This window comes from Protopterus annectens, chromosome 6.part1, assembly GCF_019279795.1.
Source record: "Protopterus annectens isolate FY-2018-M chromosome 6.part1, PAN1.0, whole genome shotgun sequence".
NCBI lineage: Eukaryota > Metazoa > Chordata > Ceratodontiformes > Protopteridae > Protopterus > Protopterus annectens.
This window is the reverse complement of record NC_056738.1, coordinates 375,713,601-375,732,405: the sequence shown is the minus strand read 5'-3', so window position 1 is coordinate 375,732,405 and position 18,805 is coordinate 375,713,601. Positions and strand designations below refer to the sequence as shown.

Below are 18,805 nucleotides of genomic sequence, written 5' to 3'. Positions count from 1 at the left end.
ATTATTAGTTCACCATACTATTTCAACAGTCAGCATATACACTTTGGGTAGTCAGCTGCTGTGTTGATTAATATTTTAAGTTTGACCACTAGTAGTATTTGAAAGTTTAGGTTTATACTAAACAGTGTAAATGGGGAAACCTACTTGGTAGGTAATATTTCACTGTGAAATCTGATGGTTATGTTTATAGTTGCATTTGTATTGAGGTTTTTCTTTTCTTCATTTTGAGAGAAGCCTGGGTGTAATGCATCAAGTTAGTTGCTATCAGTGACAGTTTTTTTGATCTACGAATAGTGGCCTGTGCTGCCAAGTATTTAGTCTCCTTGATTTTTGAAAGGTCTTCCTTTCTCCCTTCTCTGGCAAATTATCTATCATTCCTTATTTATAACCTTAGGATGCTAGTCATGGGAGCTGCAGTTTGAAGTGACTGCATAAGTTCAGGTTGTACGAGTTAGGCTTTGTGGCTAGCATAATGGCAGGCCTGTTGTTTAGCAAATAGGTATTCGTTAAGTGGCAGCTGTCTTGCTTGTATTTAACATATTGAATTTCTTTTGAAGTATAAAATAGTTATAAAGTAGACTGCTTAGTGTTTCTAGTTATTTTTGGAGAAGTTTAACTAGTTTGAAATAGTTTGCTATAATTCTTTTTTTTTCCAAGGTGGGTGGGGAGTATGTATGTGTGTGTGGGGGGCATCTAGTAAACATTCATCTTTTCCTAAAATATGTGCCTGAGTATTGGCTGTAGGCATTCATGTTTTCCTAAAGTATGTGCCTGAGTACTGGTTGTAGGCAGTCTGCTGAGACACCAAGATTCTTTGCTGCCTTGGATGGAATAATTAATTGTATGTGGCATGATGTGGAGATTAGCATTATGTAATTGGGCACCATTTTTTTATAATGGGACACTATTCAAGGACCTTGTAAGAAAACTGAATTTGGGGGTATGTTTGATTTTATTTCAGGATGTATTTGAGCTTTAAAATGTCAACTTTATTTTCTCCCAAAAGTTTATGTCCATAACTGTCATCTGTAACATTTCACTTTGGGTGACTTCTGATTAAAACTTTTAAGATGTATATCAAGATTGTTTTCCTTGAGCTTTTGGTATTGCTGTGTTTACCAGCAGAGTTGGTATGGGTAAAGTGTTGAGAGGCTGGTTGTTGTATTTTGTGTATTAGCATCATTAGGATATATTACCCATTTAAAGTTTAATCCATGTAACACTTAGTAATTCTGAACTCTGTTACCTGAAGTACTGTGCATATTGCTTAAATTCTTTAAAATATCAATATTTCTGTATTGTTTTCATTTATTTTAAGCCTTGCTGTTTGTAGGGTGGTAAAGGTGAGGATAAGATTTTCTGATTGCCTTCCAGTGTTTTTCTGGACTGAGCACAATTGAGCAAGTAGAGGGGTGAAGCAATAAAACATAAAAATGTGTATAATAACCATTGTAGATAGTGTTATATTTGGCTCCTTGACTTGTTTTAGGTATTCATTCATTATGTTTGGGGTTGGGCTCAAAGCTCAATGGGTATACATCAGTATACTGATGTGTAAATGTTGCCATATGAGTTTTCATTGTGAGATTGCATTGCTTTGTTTAGCAGATGTCTATTAGTGTTTGTGCTGTAAAATGTAAAACAAGACTTTTAAATGCAATCCAAATCATCACAGAAGTAAAGCAGTATGCACATTGCAGTGTTTATGGTAAATGGGAAGAAATAACCAAGAAATGGGACATTGGAATAGCTGTAGGGGGCAGGCCCCATTCCACCATGATTTTGTGAGGAGGGAGGGTGGCAAACTTAGACAGCCCCAGCCAAACTGTACCTCTCAACTGTCCAGATAGCTGCAGAATGAATATATTTTTGCTTCTTATTTTTGGTTTGTTCCTCATAGAATGTGTGGTTTTCTGGCAAATCCTTTAGGAATGATTCACTAAATATTGACAGACATCGAGTTTCAGACTTCATACCCTTCAGAAAAATGCGTGCTAAAGCAAGACCTGTTATTCTGTTAACTGTCTTAAGTTTAGACAAGAGCAACTTTTATTACTGTTTGTATGTTCCCCCAATATATTTGGCCTTGTCCAGATTTCCTGTGTTAAGAGGCTGAGAAGTATGCACAAATAAATCACTTTATAGAATTAGGTATGTCCAAACCTCTCAACTGTCCCTAATTTTGGCTCAAATGTTACTCTCCCCCTAATAATCCCACCACAAAATAGCAGATTAGAACAAAAATGCGGAGGGTTTACAATTAATAAATAATTGTAATGATCAGAGCTATAGATTACTTTTAATTTCAGAAATACATGTATATTTTCTTAATTTGTCAGTTGCTCATGTTACCAGTACTAAAATTAAAAAGGTGCCCCTTCTTTGACAGGTTCCCAGCTGTATTGTGTGGCTATTTTATATTTTTGCATCACATTTTTGGTCCATTTTTTCATAAAATTGTGGTTTTCTGGCAAATTAGCAGCAAATCATTAAAGATTGACATTAGAAAATAATGACTGGCATTTGAGTTTCAGATTTCATACCCTTCAGAAAATTCATACTAATGCAAGACCAACTATTCTATTATCTTTCTAAGTTTATAAGAGCAATATTTAAAAATTGTCCTTATTTGTGGGCCTTTGTCCCACTTCTATTTATGGATTTGTCCAGAATTCTTGCTCTAAGGTTGAAAGGTATGACAAATGTGTCAGGGCCATCACCATCAGCCAGAAACATTTCAAATTGTGACATACTTGTTGCACTCCACTCCCCAACGTAGTGACCCTGGATGTGTCCAAGCAAGGCAAGGAGCAGTTATGCAGTGTAAGTGTGCAGTGTATCTCCCCATCCAAGGCAGATACAATTAGTCAAATATTTGATTAAAGAAATAACATTTTTCTGCTCTATAGTCTTCATCTAATCTGAAAATTAGTATTTCTTTTTTTATATCAGAAATAATAATTTTTGAGTTTGTATTCAACAATGCTGTTTTCCCCTAGGGCTCAAATTATTTTGAGATGCACAGACATTACTAAAAGTTTATCAAAGTATACATTTAAAGACTTGTTGACATTTAAACTTGCTATGCTGGAAGTTTTGTTTTATTTTAAGTTTCAAGTCAAGTTAACCAGTGGCGGCTGGTGACTTCAAATCAAAGGGGGGCTGCTGGAGACAGCTGAATGGATGAGGCCAATGGGAAGGGGTGTGACCAATTAGAAAGGGGTGGAATTATGCTAAAAACACAAAAACTGGGACTTTAATTAAATACGCTGCCCTGGGTGCCAAACCATCATTATGAGAGTCCAATCAAGACAAAATGAAGTGTAGAAGAAAAAATATTTCAGTTCATTGGCTACATGACAGCTTACTTAACATCTAGATGGAAACAAAATGGTTGTGAGGCATGAAGAAATAAATTACTTTTTAAATACATTACTGGACTGCCAGTCAAAATCAAGTATAAAAAACAAGCAGCACTCAACTCAAACTACTTCTCCTTGCACTGCAGCTCTAATTATAATTTATATTCAACTTTATAAAAGTACCAAGTAACATGCTGAAAGTAGCAATCAAATATTTAAAGTTGGGGAAAATGCTAATGATCCTATTGTCTATTGCTTCCAAAATATCCTCCCAGATAGCTATAACAATATCTTTATTAAGCCCTACTAGGACAACTGGCACTCAGACTTAACTCCACAGAATGAAAATTAATACTAAACATAAAAAACAAAAAAAAAATTGCAAGTCTAATGTTCCTCAAACACCTGGACTCACCAGTAATTTCTGTTTTGCTTGCAGAAAATAATTAGGTTTAATTTTTATTAAAATGAATTTCACTGCTTATTATTGGCACTTAGCCACTTCCACATAAATTATTAGCCTCTCATTCATTACTTACAAGAGAAGGGAAACAGAAGGCAAATTTAAAATGTACTACCCTTCTATTACCTGCCTTCAGAATTACTGCAGCATTTATTAATATTAACAAATACATACTTTTCTTCTTCCTTTGGATATGCACTCTCAGTTTGGATGTATAAAGGCAAGTAAATAGTAGCAGCTGCAAGAAAAATAATATTCTGTTGTAGTATGCATGAAATAATGCAACCTTAGTTCTGAAAGAACTCAACTTGTTATTTTGTATATGCTAAACTTTTGACCAAAGCATACAAAGATACACATTTAGAGCACTGAAATACAGAGACTTTTACACACTTGATTAAAATTGTCATAGAACATCACTCCAGGGTCATGTCATATTTGCCAAAAGTTAATAACAACAGCTCAGAGAGAGTCCACATGCATAATCATGGGGAGCTGGCATGCCCTTTATATCAGTCATTGCTTAGAATTGTTATAGAGCTGTCATAAAAACAAAACATCTGAAGCACAAAAATTAAAGATGATGTTATTAACTGCATGTCATTGTAAATTACATTACTTTTCCTTTAGCTAGATGACAAGTCCATAAAAGACCACCAAATGTAGTAAGTCCAAAGAAATGGCAAGTCTATATGTTTTATTAGATAATAATAAGATTTTTAATAGAAATTAAAAAAATAACATTCATTCTTAGCCATCTGTTAAAAATCTTTGTGCAAGAGAGACATCCACTCTTTATCAAACGTTTATTCATAACTAATGTGGTGAGCTTTATTCAGACATAGTCAATAAACAGAAAGAACAAGATGGTAACCAGATCAGAAAATTCATAGTCTTAGAGGAGCAGATTGAACTGAGCTATTAAGTATTATTTTTGGGATTTGATCAACCAAGTTATCTGTCCCTACCAGTCAAAATGTTGTGATTCTTTAAAAGAAGTTGCCCCCACCGATTTTTGCAATTTTTTGCCTTTACTATCTATCAACCATCAGATGCTCTCAGTCAGTCAGTGCATTCGTTCTCTTCAATGGGGTGAGAGCTAATAAACCAGGGTTATCATCCACACAGCCATAGGGTGGTTCTACAGTGGGTGAGAGCTGACAAACCGGGGTTATCATCCACACAGGCATGGGGTGGTTCTACAATGGGTGAGCGCTAACAAACAACAGTTATCATCCACACAGTCATGGGGTGGTTCTACAATGGGTGAGAGCTAACAAACAACAGTTATCATCCACACAGCCGTGGGGTGAGAGTTAACAAACAAGATTTATCATCCACACAGCCATGGGGTGGTTCTACAATGGTTGAGATCTAAAAACAGGGATTATCATCCACACAGCCATGGAGTGAGAGTTAATAAACTGGGGTTATCAGCCACACATCCATGGGATGGTTCTACAATGGATAAGAGCTAACAAACAGGGGTTATCATCCATACAGCCATGGGGTGGTTCTACAATAGCTGAGAGCTAACTTTTTTCTTTTGGTTCTAACTTTTTTCTCCCCATCCCTAATCTCATACACACTCAGAGAGGTGCATGATGAAGGGTAGGCAGTGGGCTGCCCATGGAGTATGCCCCTTGAGTCTATAAGGCAAAATACTTCCAAGCAGCCTTACCCATCCATTTGTGGAAAGTGGTACTTTCTCCAATATACACCAGGGAAATCACACCATCATGTGTACCTCCAAATGTAAATAACCATCACCCTGCTCCCAGATGAGGTGACTGGGTCCTGCCCCTTCACTCTTCCCCCTTCCCTACCTGTATGGTTGCAATTCTGAAAAGGTTGTCTGAAAAATACTGATGCTAGATGATCAGCATCACAGACACATATTGCACATAGAGACATTATACTCTTGTAAAAACCAAGTGTAGAAATAAATGAAACCCTGTAGTAAAACTAAAAGACATCTAAACATCTTGGGGAGATCCTAAAATGGTATGACATTGTACTACATCCAAGACAGAATGGTCAAAAACATACTGAAGAAGGACTGATCTTAATTCAATGGTTTCCTAGAGTTATGAGAAGTCTTTTGTCCAGTTTTGGCTTTCAAGGATTTTTCCTATATTTTCCTGGAGATGAAGAAAAAAATCGACAAAGAAGAGGGTCAACAGAAAATAAAGGACAAAGTTCACAGAACCTCAAAACCACCTTCCCACGATCTTGTTCTCCAATTCCAGAAATTCTTTACAAAACAAATATTTGGCAAAATCTATAGCACAGGCACTAATTATAACTGTAAATAATACATCATCATTTTTTAACTCCTGAGTATTTGGCATCTTTATTTAAAACCATGTCATCCATCTACATAAAAATTGAGGGAAAGCTTGCAATTAAATTTTGAAGAAAAGTTGATCACTGAGCTGTAAGGAGGGACAATCACTTATCTTATTCAAGCTAACACAGTTTCTTCTGAAACAATGGCTGCCAAATAGAAATGCGGCAATAATTTAAGTAATTATTTGAATGATAATGGTTTAGGCATCTCTGTATGTATCTCTGAAATGACAAGGGAAGAACACTCATTAATAGGTATAATTTTTAAGTCTCTTAATTTTATGATATTAAAGTTTCCAACTCATGCCAAATGCAGCAATCATTACGACAAATGACAGTCTTCCACAGGCAGAATAATAATTTTCCTCTTTGTAAGCCAGATTGCAATGTACAAGGTGGACTATATTTGAAAGGAACTGGAAAAACCTTTCTTAAAGGTCCAAAAAGAAAAGCAATTACAGTAGAGAGTCAATAATCCGAACATCGATTATCCGAAACATCAATTATTGGAACCAACCTTCCAAACGTTTTCAGGTAGGAAAAATCATGAAATCTGAATATGTAAACATTATACATATTCACTTGATCATATGTTTTGAGCTTGTAGCCAGCTCGTGTGTGAAAAATATTCTTTACTGTCTACTGGGATTGCTGAATGGTTGAAAAGTATATTCCTACGTGCAGAAAAAAAGATTTTAGAAGTTTTTTACCTCCTCAATTATATGTTTGATTATCCGAACAGTTTGATTATCTGAACTACCCTTGGTCCCAATTAGTTTGGATAATCGACTCTCTACTCTAAGTTTATGCATTCCTGCTACCCACAAAATTTTCAGTAAGCCTGATGAAATTGATGGGTTTTTCTTTTTCACTCATTCCAATGGAAAACACACAAATTAAAAAAAAAAATCAGTATTTTTGCAGAGGCCATGAACCCCACATTCCTGCATCTTTAAATATTGTAACTTCAAGACTATAGAATAGAATTTTAGACAGCAGAGCATGGAAAGGCTCTTGGAGTGTTAGTTATACTCAGGATCAACTAAGTGGACTGAAGTGAGTGGGCAATGGAAACAACACATATAATGGTGGTGTATATCTTCAATGGATAGTTTCCAGAAGCAAAAAGTAATACTTTCACTCTACAAGGCCTTAGTCAGACCACACCTTGAGCAATGCATGCAGTTCTGGAAGTTACAAAGGAAATAAAGAACAGGCAGTTGGATGGAATCCAGAACAAAATTACAAGAAAGATTTTTGGTATGGAGGTAAATGATATTACCAAAGACTAGAGAAGCAAGAGCTTCTCTTGCTGGTGACCACAAGTGGTGGGGGACATGCAATTTGTGCATAAAATCACGTCAGTGAGAAGTGATGGAGAGATTCTAAATGGTAAAGACAGAGGAAGAAGAAATGGGTACAGGCATCTCATTGTAGGGCTAACTGGTATTTGCATCTCTTAAAATATTTTTTCACATAAAGGATTATGGAACAATGACCAGTTGGGATAATGCTTAAGGTCTTCGCTTTTCATGCACTAGGTATAAAGTTCAATCCTGACCTGTGACCAATGTCTGTTTGGAGTTTACATGTTCTCTCTGTGTCTCTGTGGGGTTCCTCCCACCTCTGAAAAAATATGCTGAGTGTTTCCACCTCATACTCACCAAAAGAATGGAGCTCTGGGCAACAGCACACACTCTACATGGTGCCTTATAAGGGGAAAAGTCGTATAAACCAACCACTTTAGGTATCTACTGTGGTGCACATGATAAGTGGGTTGAGGTCTAGCCAACTCTGACCTATGCCAGGGACCTATGCTAATGGTAGAAGGGGTATATGTGCCCCTTCTAGCTAGTGTGTGTCTGCCATAAAACCCAGCAGCCCTAGTACAATAAACTACTGTCTGGCCAGTGTCCAGTTGCCCAGCTTAACTTACCTAGGATAGGTCTGTTAAGCAAAAGCTGGATGTAAAACCAATCAACCTGCTAAACATGAACTAAGAATTGCTACACTCAATGTACATTCACTGACTGGATGGAGCTTGGAAGTGAATGACTTGATGGTATGGAGGAGGCTGGACATCCAATGTTTACAGGAAACAAGATGGAAGGGCATTGCAGCAAAGCCACTTGGCTCGGGACAGAGTCCACTACACAGGATGAGGACAGGCTAGAAATGGTGTGAGAACTGTGATGAGGGAGAGGCTTCAGAAGACAGTGAGGGATGTCATCAGAATTAGTGACAGACTCATGGCACTCAAACTCCAGCCTATTGATAGGACACTATTCACACTATTCACACTATTCATAATCTTAGTCTGTGCTCCACAGCAGGGTTGTGATAGTGAGGAAAAATTTCCAGGACCTATTAGATAAGGCAGGACAACATGAATCGGTGTTAATAATAGGTGACTTGAATACACATGTGGCCCCCACTAGAACAGTAAGAATAAAATCTAATTATGCCCCTTGGCTTATCAGAGAAACTAGGTCACTAGTAAAAGAAACACATAAACCTTGGGAAACTTGGGTCCACAATAAAACAGCAACTAATCAACAAAAATACCTTGAACTAAGAAACAAAGCTAAAAAGCATATCAGACTTGACAAAAAATCACTATACTGATACACAATCTAAACACAAAAACAACTCACAAACATTTTGGGCTGCTATCAATAAAATTATGCAACCCGGCCAAATTACAACTTCTCCCATCTACCAGTAACTCCATTGAGAATATTGTGACCCAATTCAACAAATACTTCACAGAATCCATAACTGCCCTCACCAATAATAACTGCCCAAAAACAGCCATCAAACCTCTCCTCCTTAACTCATAAAAATAACCTGTTTTCCCTGCAACCAGTTCCAACAAGGACTATATACAAATACCTTAACAAACTTAAACCCACTACCCTCGCAGCAGACAGCCTACCAGCTGAATACCTTAAAATCGCAGGCAAAGCCATATCATACCCAGTTTCCATACTAATCAATCGCTCCATCTCTGAACAACATGTCCTTAATATCTGGAAAATATCTCTCATAATACCTCTACATAAAGGCAGAAAATCAACCGAACTGTCAAATTACTGCCAGATTTCTATCCTATCCCCTTTATCAAAAATTCTGAAAAGGTGCATCCATACTCAAATCCAAAATCATCTCTTATCCAACAAAATTCTAGCTAATACCCAACATGGCTTTCACCTTAATCACAGCACTACCACAGCCCTCATCAGCTTCTCCAACACAATTAATCAACACAGGAATGAAGGTAACCTGATATCCTCAATATTTCTAGACCTCTCTAAAGCTTTCGATACTGTCTGTCATAACAAACTCTTAACTGCACTATCTGATCTCAGTCTAAGCTACTCCACTCTGGTTCCAGGACTACCTATCAGGTCATAAGCAAGCTGTCAAATGGCAAAATAACCATCTCCTGTTCTGCCTATTACTTTAGGGGTTCCCCAAGGCTCCATCCTTGGTCCCCTTCTCTAATCTATTTACTAACAGCCTCCATACTGCCACCCTACAAGCTACACTGGTTCAATATGTCGACGATTCAACCCTAATCTGTTCTGCCCCAACCCTCCAAGAACTCCAAAATACAACACAAGAATCCTTTTCAGCAGTCAAAACATAGCTATCAGATGCACAGCTCATACTAAACCCAAACAAAACTAACTAATGCTTTTCCACCCCACTAAAGCCAAAGATCCAATTCCTCCTTTTAAAATAACATCAAGCAACAACACCCCTATTACACCAGTCCCCCAAACTAAACTTCTAGGTGCCACAATAGATCAAAACATGAAGTTTAACCTACATACTGCCCAAATAATAAAAAAAAAGTTCGCAAAAAACTGGGAACTCTATACAGATGCAAAAAATACCTTTCCAATAACAGCAAACTCACTCTTGCCAGAACACATCTTGTCTCCTGCATCCCTCATACTCATTAATCTCAATAAATATGACTTAGCCAAAATAGACAAATGCTACAACAAAATAGCAAAATCTGCAACTGATTCAACCTTTAGGCCCCATCACTGTCAGGCCCTCAAACAACTAGTGTGGCTAGAACTACCCAACCTGCTCAAACTTAACCAACCATGAAATAATCTACCAACTTGATAAAACCCGGCTCTACAAGACCTTTTAAAACAATACCTTATCCAATGGTCACTATGATCTAGTAGCAAATCACTAATGGACATTTCTAGAAGTACAAATAATGCAGGTGACTCCCTTTACTCCAGCTATATATCAAAAATATGAAACACCATACCCCTTAACATCAGAACTACAGCTAAAAAACACATTTTCAAAAACCTCCTCAAATCCCATTTAGCTAGCTTATGGATATGCAACTGCACAGACCCAGGCTAAACTATTTACACAAACATTTAAAACACTGTGTTATTTACAAAAAGGCAAACCTAAAAAGGCAGACCTATGATGCTAATCTCATAACGATATCACTTAGATCCCATAATAATACATTTTTTCCTCAAGAAGTCTGACCTTTTTTAATAACTAACTGAATAAACTACGGTGGTGGTACTGCGGTAGCTTTGTCGCCTCACAGTTAGACGTTGCCCGTTCGATTCTCAGTTAGAGTGTCTTCTGTGTGGCGACATGCATGAATGGGCATTCCTTCATTGAAGGTTGTGCGTTAGGTCCAGCAAGCCAGCATGTAAAACTCTACTGCCAATCATTAGCGGACCGGAGTTCCGCTGTGGCGACCCCTAACCGGGAAAAGCCGAAAAGACACAAACAAACTACTCTACATATAAGTATATAGGTCCAACACTGCATTACTAGTATTATTTCAAAGTGTTCCCTTCTCTATTATCTCTAAGGATCTTTTCCATGTCTCATATACTTGTATACTTGATGGTACCTCAGTTCACCAAATTAATGTGTACATAGCACTATATACAAAAATAACACTGTTACAAAAGAATCAAGCATGTCAATGATGTCATATGCTATGCTTCTTACTTACCACGAAGATATCCAACTGAATTGGGCGTAACTACAATTTATTTTAGGCTGTGCTTATTAGATCCCACTAAAGCATCCAATTGTAATTTGTATAATAACAGTGCATCGTATTTTTCTCTCCTTTTTAAATCCGTGTATAACAACAATGCATTTTATGTTATGTTCTCTCTGTTCCTCCTTTTGATTGTTCACATGCTGTATTTGCAGTCTTCTTAACTTTTATGATGTGTATTTTTCCAATATTTGTATTATTGTGATATTGTTAATGGAGCTTTTCTCCCTGGGCCTCTGTTGAAAATGGGCAACCTGCCCAGTCAGACTTTCCATGTAAACAAATGTAAACTAAATAAATAAATAAACAAATATCAGGACAGACAGAACAGGATTTGAAGACTGCCTGGGTCCACATGGGTGGGGCAAGAGGAATAAAGGAGAGGCCATTCTGGACTTCTGTCTGGCAAATGGCTTGATAGCAGACAACACATATTCAGAAAGACAGACAGTCACAAGATTACATCCAAGAGTGGTCAACATGTAACTCAGACAGACTTTCTCCTAGTAAGGAAAGGGCACTGGAGTAGAATCAGTAATTGCAAAGTCATCTTCAGTGAAACAGTTGGCCCACAGCATAAACCACTAGTTGCCACAGTCAGCTGCAAGCAGTGGTCAGAGAAGGCTCTAAAGTCAACAGAGATCAGGCTGAAGACCAGGAAGAAGGCTGGAGAGAAAGCACAACAATTCAACAAATTACTGATAGCTTTAGCAGCTGAAGAAGAAGAGGAAATAGGAGGAGTTGAAGAAGAATGTCAGTGCCTCAAAACAGCATGTATGTGGACTACAGAATAGATATGTGGCTGAGCCAGGTATAGAAATAAGGTACACAATGAAAGCTAATGGTGGAATGCAGAAGTCCAGGAAGTCATCAAAAGAAAGAAGATGTGCAGGAAAAAGTAGGAGATAGAAAAGATGGACCAGACTAGGAAGGAATACTGGTTGGATAACAAAGAGGCTAAGAGAGCAGTTGCAATACCAAAGAACAAGGCATCACAGGCACTCTATCAGCTTCTGGAAAGTAAGTCAGTAGATGGAACAAAGAAAGTATATCAGGTTGCAATGCAAAGACAGAAAGATAAAGAAGATAGTTAGACACTGTTCATAAGAGATGCCAGTGACAACCTGCTCACCAGTCCACAGGACATCAAAGTCAGATGGAAGGAGTACTTCCAGCAGCTTCTGAATGAAGAAAAACCCACAAAAGCTGTACTACCATAGACACAGCCTGTGATGAGAGAAGAGGAGGAGCCCACCATAGAAGAAGTAAGCACAGCACTAAGGAAAATGCAGTCAGGGAAAGCAGCAGGTTCAGATTAGGTCACAGCAAATATGATAAAGATAATGGGTGAGATAGGGGAGAAATGGCTCCAAGGGTTGTCACAGCAGTCTGGAGAAAAGGGTGTATCCCACAGTATTGGAAAATAAGGATACTACTACTGCCATGTTCCAGAACAAAGGGGACATTCATAACTGTGGACAGTACAGAGGGATCAAACTCCTGCCCCACTGCATAAATGTTCTGGAGAGGATGATTGATAAATGAATACGCACAATGGTAGAAAGTGATGCGGAACATGAGCAGTTTAGATTCAGATCAGGATGCAGCCCAACTTCCTGATGTTTACAATTAGCCAGATAGTTGAGAAGAAGGTAGAGATGAGGAAAGAGTTCAACTAGGCATTCCTAGACTTGGAGAAAGCATATAAAACAGTCCCAGGAAAGTTGATTTGGGCAGTCTTGCAGTGGTTCGAAGTCCCAAAAAATTAATAGAACTAGTGCAGGCTATCCACAAGGACCCAATGACTCAAGTACAAACAGTGTTCAGTCTCACAGGGGGGTTCCCAGTGGGAGTGGGTATACACTAGGGTTTGGCTCTGAGCCCGGACTACATTAGCAAAGGACAGATTAACAAAGTTGCTGTATGAAGATGATGTAGCATTACAGGCAGACTCTGAGCTAGAACCTCAATAAATGACAGGGGAATGGAATGTAAAACTGAAGGACATGGGATGAAACTGAGTACAGATAAGAGTTGTAATGGTAGCAAGTAGTGGAGTTCAGAAGAATCTGAGAACTGTGATAGAAGGGAAAATAGTGGATCAGGTTAACAGCTTTAAGTACTTGAGAGGGGTGGTTGAGGAGAAGGGAAGTCTGAAATTTAGATTTCAAAAGTAAAATTAGATGGGCTGCAGACAACTGGCACAAAGTGTCAGGTATACTGTGACAAAAGTGTGCCCAAGAAGCTGAAAAGTAAGGTGTACAAAACAGTGGTGCAACCAGCAATACCATGTGGTACAAACACCTGGGCACTAAAGGCAGAGTAGTTGAGGAAGCTTGAGGTGATGGAGATGAAGTGCCTGAAATGGATGGTAGGATGCACACTGTGAGACTGATGAAGAAATGAGGACATAAGAGGAGAAGCCAGAGTAGCTCCAATTGCAGAAAAGGTCAAAGAGAACATACAATAGTGTTTCAAGCAGATGTGCAGAAAAGCAGAAGTCAATCTGATGAAGAAGTTTCAGAACAGACAGGAAGAAGGCAAGAAGAAACAAGGGTGTCCAACAAAGAGATGGATAGATTGTGAGAGGGAAGACCTGTGTCAGTCATACATGAGTGTCAAAGAAGGCAGGAGATTGGTATCGAAGAGAGAGAGATGGCAACAGTTAACATGATGCCCTGACCCCATGTGAAAATGGGTAAAAGGGGGTTGATGATGATGAAAAAAAAAGTTCTAAGCTTGTTTCACACCTTTCCTATAACTAGTCTAGTCCTAATACAGTCTCCAGGACTGTTTTAAGCTTCTGAGCCCCACCCCCCCAAGCCTTTCTGTGTTGGAGGAAAGCCTTCTAGCTTATCAGTGGGAGTTGTAAGCACTCAATAGCCTATCTACCACAAGAGGAGTGGTTTCTGGCCCAGTAATTGTAGTTTAGTGGCAGTTTGGGCAGTTTTTCCATCCTCTTCAACTTTCTGCCTTAAAGGCCTGCATTTGCACTTGTTTCCTACCTTTCCAGTAACTAGTCTAGTCCTGATACAGATTTGCTATATCCAGGACTTCCTGGTTGAAAAGCCTGTGTTTGCATGGGTTTGTGCTTGTTTAAGCAATGCTCAGTGGCACCGAGCTGAGGTAAACTATTACTGGTGCCAGAAAGTATGCTCTTCAGTTTTTCCCTTAGATCTTGCTAGTTCTTTCTCTCTTGCACTTCAAATAGCCTAATTGCTTTGTACTTCAACAGGTTTTTGTAGGAATTATTATAGCACACCTAAAAACCATCAGCACTAGTTGTTCTTCATGGAAATAGCTCCAGTACTTAGTAGTTATGACCACCCCACCTAGCATGTTTAAAGGGCAGTTCCCTGTGCTTTCTCCTATTAACCTGTTGCAAATGGACATTCTGATGCAGTGTAGCAACTGCCTTATGTATACAGACAACCCTCTCCTCTTACCTCCCAACACTCAGACTTGTGAGAGATGCACATATATCACCAAATTGGAAGCTATGCACTCTCTAGCCAAGACCAGTCTAGCTGGTCAAGAGGAGAAGGTCAACACCTGCACCACACCACATGGAATACATAGCCCTCCAGAACACCCTCTATCACAGCTCCCACATAAAAACACAAACCACACACTCACCTTCATGGAGACACTCAATAGAAATTTATCCAAACAGCAGAGACCTCCAAGACAGAAATGCACTTGACCACCACAACACAGCACAGACCACAGGACACATAGCTCACCTCCACAGTGTGCCCCTCAACCTAAGCCCCTAAGGCTAAACACCTTGCTCAATACTCTAATCATTGGTGACTCAGTAGTGAGGCACACAGATGTCCTACTCATTAGGTTGAATAAGGAGAAGGTAACAGCTGTCTATTAGGTGCCAGAATCTGACACATAACACACGCACTCTACAACAAGTACAAGTATGACTCTGTCATTGTCTATGTGGGTGTGAATGACCTGAGACACACCTCCCTGGATTACATGAAAAGAGACATGGTGGAGCTCTCAGATTATGTGGCCCAGGCAGGTATGACACTAGCCCTGAGCAGTATCCTACCATCACCCAGAATGATACCGCAGTACAAACAAAAAAATGATTGACTTCAACAACTGGCTAAGTTTCTAGTGTCATTCTAAGGGGATCCAGTATCTGTCTGCTTGGGATGACATGACTGACAGACCTCAATGCTTTGCCAGAGATGGTCTGTATCTGTCACCCCTGGGTTTCTGAGTATTGCCTAAGGGTCTTGCTACCGCTATAGTGCCTTTTTTAGGCGGTGTTCCAAAGAACAAATTATCACTGTAACAGCTATAAATAAATGCAGTCTGAGGGTCATGCTGCTCAGCACTAGACATCTAAATCTCAACATGTATTCGCCTAAACCATTCCTCAAAATGGAGAACATCAGCATTTGTGCTGTAACAGAGACCTAGTTTAAAGCAGCAGAAAGTACCTCTGCACTACCAGGCTATAACTCATTCCACACTTGTCAGCCCTGAAACATGGACCAAAGCTCCAAAGGCAGCCGTGTCTCCATATTCATAAAGGATATGCACACCTCCAGACTAGTAGCCTAGCATTTGAGTTACTTCAGATACAGCTAACATTGGGTAAGACTGCGATCCATGTCATAGCCTGCTATAGGGCCCCAACCATGTCCCTGGACTCTCACTCCACATTCCTAAACACCCTGGACTCTATCAAGGTTCAACCCAACACTCTCATACTAGGAGACATCAACTACCCCTCCATCAACTGGGAAAACTACTCAAGCACCAATGCACTGTCCCAATGCTTCCTGGAATTCATCAATTCCAATGCCCTGGACCAGCTCATTCTTACCCTCACTAGAGGAAGCAACATCCTTGACCTAGTTATTACTAACATGGGCAACCGTTGCTCCACACCAATAGTCAATTCCTCCCTGGTTAGATCCGACCACAAACTAATCACCGTGGAAATCCAGATCTCACCAACACCCACACAAAGGTATCCACCATGAAAAACTTCTCCAAAGCTGACGTTGGACTCCTAAAAACAGAGGTGGCTAACTTCACGGCACCCATGCTAATAGAAAATAGATGCATGACTGCTGAATCATACACCAGTGCACTGTACAAACACGTACATAAATGCATGGAACTAGCCTTACCCAACAGAACCAAGACACTCTGCTCCAAAAAAGAGGAAGCCAGACTGGTGGTCCTCTGACACTGATAAACTCTATAACAGAAGGAAGAAACTGTTGCAGAAAGAGGTAAAGTCCCAAGACTGGAAACATTCCCTTATTAGCCTCAACAAAAAGTTGAGATCCCTCATCAAAACTGCCAAAGCCAGCTATGAAGGCAGAATTGCAACAGACACTAAAAACAACCACAAAGCCTTCTTTAGTTATATCAAGAATCTCCATGGCAATACCCAGATTTGCTCTGAGTTACTGCACAATGGTACCTCCTATACTGAGTCAATAGATATTGCTAACATAGTGGCCGACAGATTCAGTGCCAGCTTTACCCCTCTCTCCCCCCCTTAAAGGACCAATTTTAATACCAGAAGAATGCCAGGCACCCTGCATTACTGCAGCACAGGTTAAAGCTCCATTGTCTAAGGCCAAGAATACAGCTTCCATGGGACCTAACAATATCCCTGGCTGTGCTCTACTTGAATTACAAAGTGAACTGGAACCATATCTGTGTGCTCTGTTCACCCACAGACTCACTTTAGGCTTTGTCCCTACTGAATGGTGCACTGCTGTAGTCATCCCTCTCCATAAAGAAGGAGCAACTACAGACCCTGGAAGGCACTTCATACAGCCTACCTCGATCTGGCCAAGGCCTTTGATACCATTCCTCACTCAGGAATTATTGATAAACTCACCAAACTAGGCATCAACCCCTATATCGTTAGGTGGGTTGCAAATTGGCTCACAGATAGAACACACAGTGTGAAAGTAGTGGACTCCAAGTCAGACTTCTAACCAGTCACTAGTGCAGTCCCACAGGGATTAGTCCTGGGTCCTCTCCTGTTTGGCATCTACTTCTCAGAAGTCCAGGCCAACACGGAGGGACTCTGACTGACCAAATTTGCAGATGACTGCAAGCTGGGAGCCATTTTAACTCCCCAAGGGATGCAGACATCCTACAGAAAGACCTCACTGAGACCAGTGAATCATGTTGAAACCATGGCCTTAAGCTTAATGCCAAAAAATGCATCATCATCCCATTTGGGAAAAACTCAGTTCCCACTAATTACCACATTGATGGGAGCCCACTGAACACTGAAGGAGTTATAAGAGATCTGGAGACAGAGGTTGACAGCAACCTTTCCTTCGACCACCACATTGCCACTGTGGTCAGAAAGTCATTCTATGTGGCACATCTCATTACCAAGGGTTTTGCATCCAGGAAGAAAGAGGTCATCATTTCTCTCTACTCTTCCCTCATTAGACCAGTCATAGAGTATAATGCCCCATTTGGCATGTACCTCACTAGACACCTGCAACAGCTGGAGAGGCCACAAAAGTACCTCATGAAGAGGATCCATGGCCTTAAATACATGTCTTACAAGGACAGACTCAAAAAACTCCAGCTATTCTCTGTCTCATGTCGTCTACTAAGAGACGATCTCTGCTTGACTTACAAAGCCATGTCTGACACAGATCTGTTAGAAATGCTACATTTAAAGAAATCCCAATCCCTCTGTACCACACACTCCAGAGACCTCAACCTCATTACCACAATCAACAGAACATGCTGGAGGGACAGGTTCATAACTCAGAGACTGCCCATGCTCTGGAATAGACTTCCCATACATGTCAAGCAGAGCACCTCACTAGCCCTCTTCAAGAGCAATTTTGATGTGTGGATTGGAAATAGAAAGTTCACCCCTGGGGATCACTGCAGTGGCTCTATTTGATAGAGGCACTGGGAACTAACGACGGGTGGCACAATGCCAGGGCACTTCTATGGGCTAGGCTTGTAGAGGCACCAGGGCCATTAGCCTAGTACACACCTATGAACCTATGATGATGATTATGAACAAACAGAATGGTCTACATGCAATCTACAGAGGCATTCACATGGTCAGGGGACTGGTGAATAAAGGGTAAGAGAAAAGATAGCAATGGAGGAGATGAGGTACAATGTTAAAGCAATTAACATCGACCTACAAATGCTAATTGTATCCTTCTACTGTTGTACTTCTTTGGGGGAATAAAAACGCCTGGACAGAAACCATATTTTGGCAAAAGCTGTTTGAATTTGCATCTAATTTGCTCAGTTCAGATCCTGACCATACATAATTTGGCTGAGCTATTTCCACCCTTGATATATATGTGTGTGTGTGTGTGTGTGTGTGTGTGTGTGTGTGTGTGTGTGTGTGTGTGTGCATGTATATATATATATATATATATATATATATATATATATATATATATATATATATATATATACACATACACATATGATTAATTATATTTATTCAGTTAGTAAGTCAGCTGCTGCATTTGTTAATAGAGAAAGTCTGACAGGCATTAAGCACCTTTTCAATGAAGGCCT

General features: G+C 39.7%; 1 protein-coding gene across 2 annotated transcripts in view; it reads right to left on the bottom strand.

The window, feature by feature from the left end:
- The window catches only part of LOC122805570 (sodium/calcium exchanger 1-like), a 1,812,535-nt gene that overhangs the window by 1,725,328 nt on the left and 68,402 nt on the right, over positions 1 to 18,805 (bottom strand). The window contains exon 2 of one of the 2 annotated variants that reach the window (XM_044075789.1): positions 4,000 to 4,063. The exons of the other annotated variant lie outside the window; for it this stretch is intronic. The gene's annotated coding sequence lies outside the window, so the exon portion shown is untranslated. The remainder of the gene's footprint in view (positions 1 to 3,999; positions 4,064 to 18,805) is intronic. 2 annotated transcript variants of the gene reach the window in all.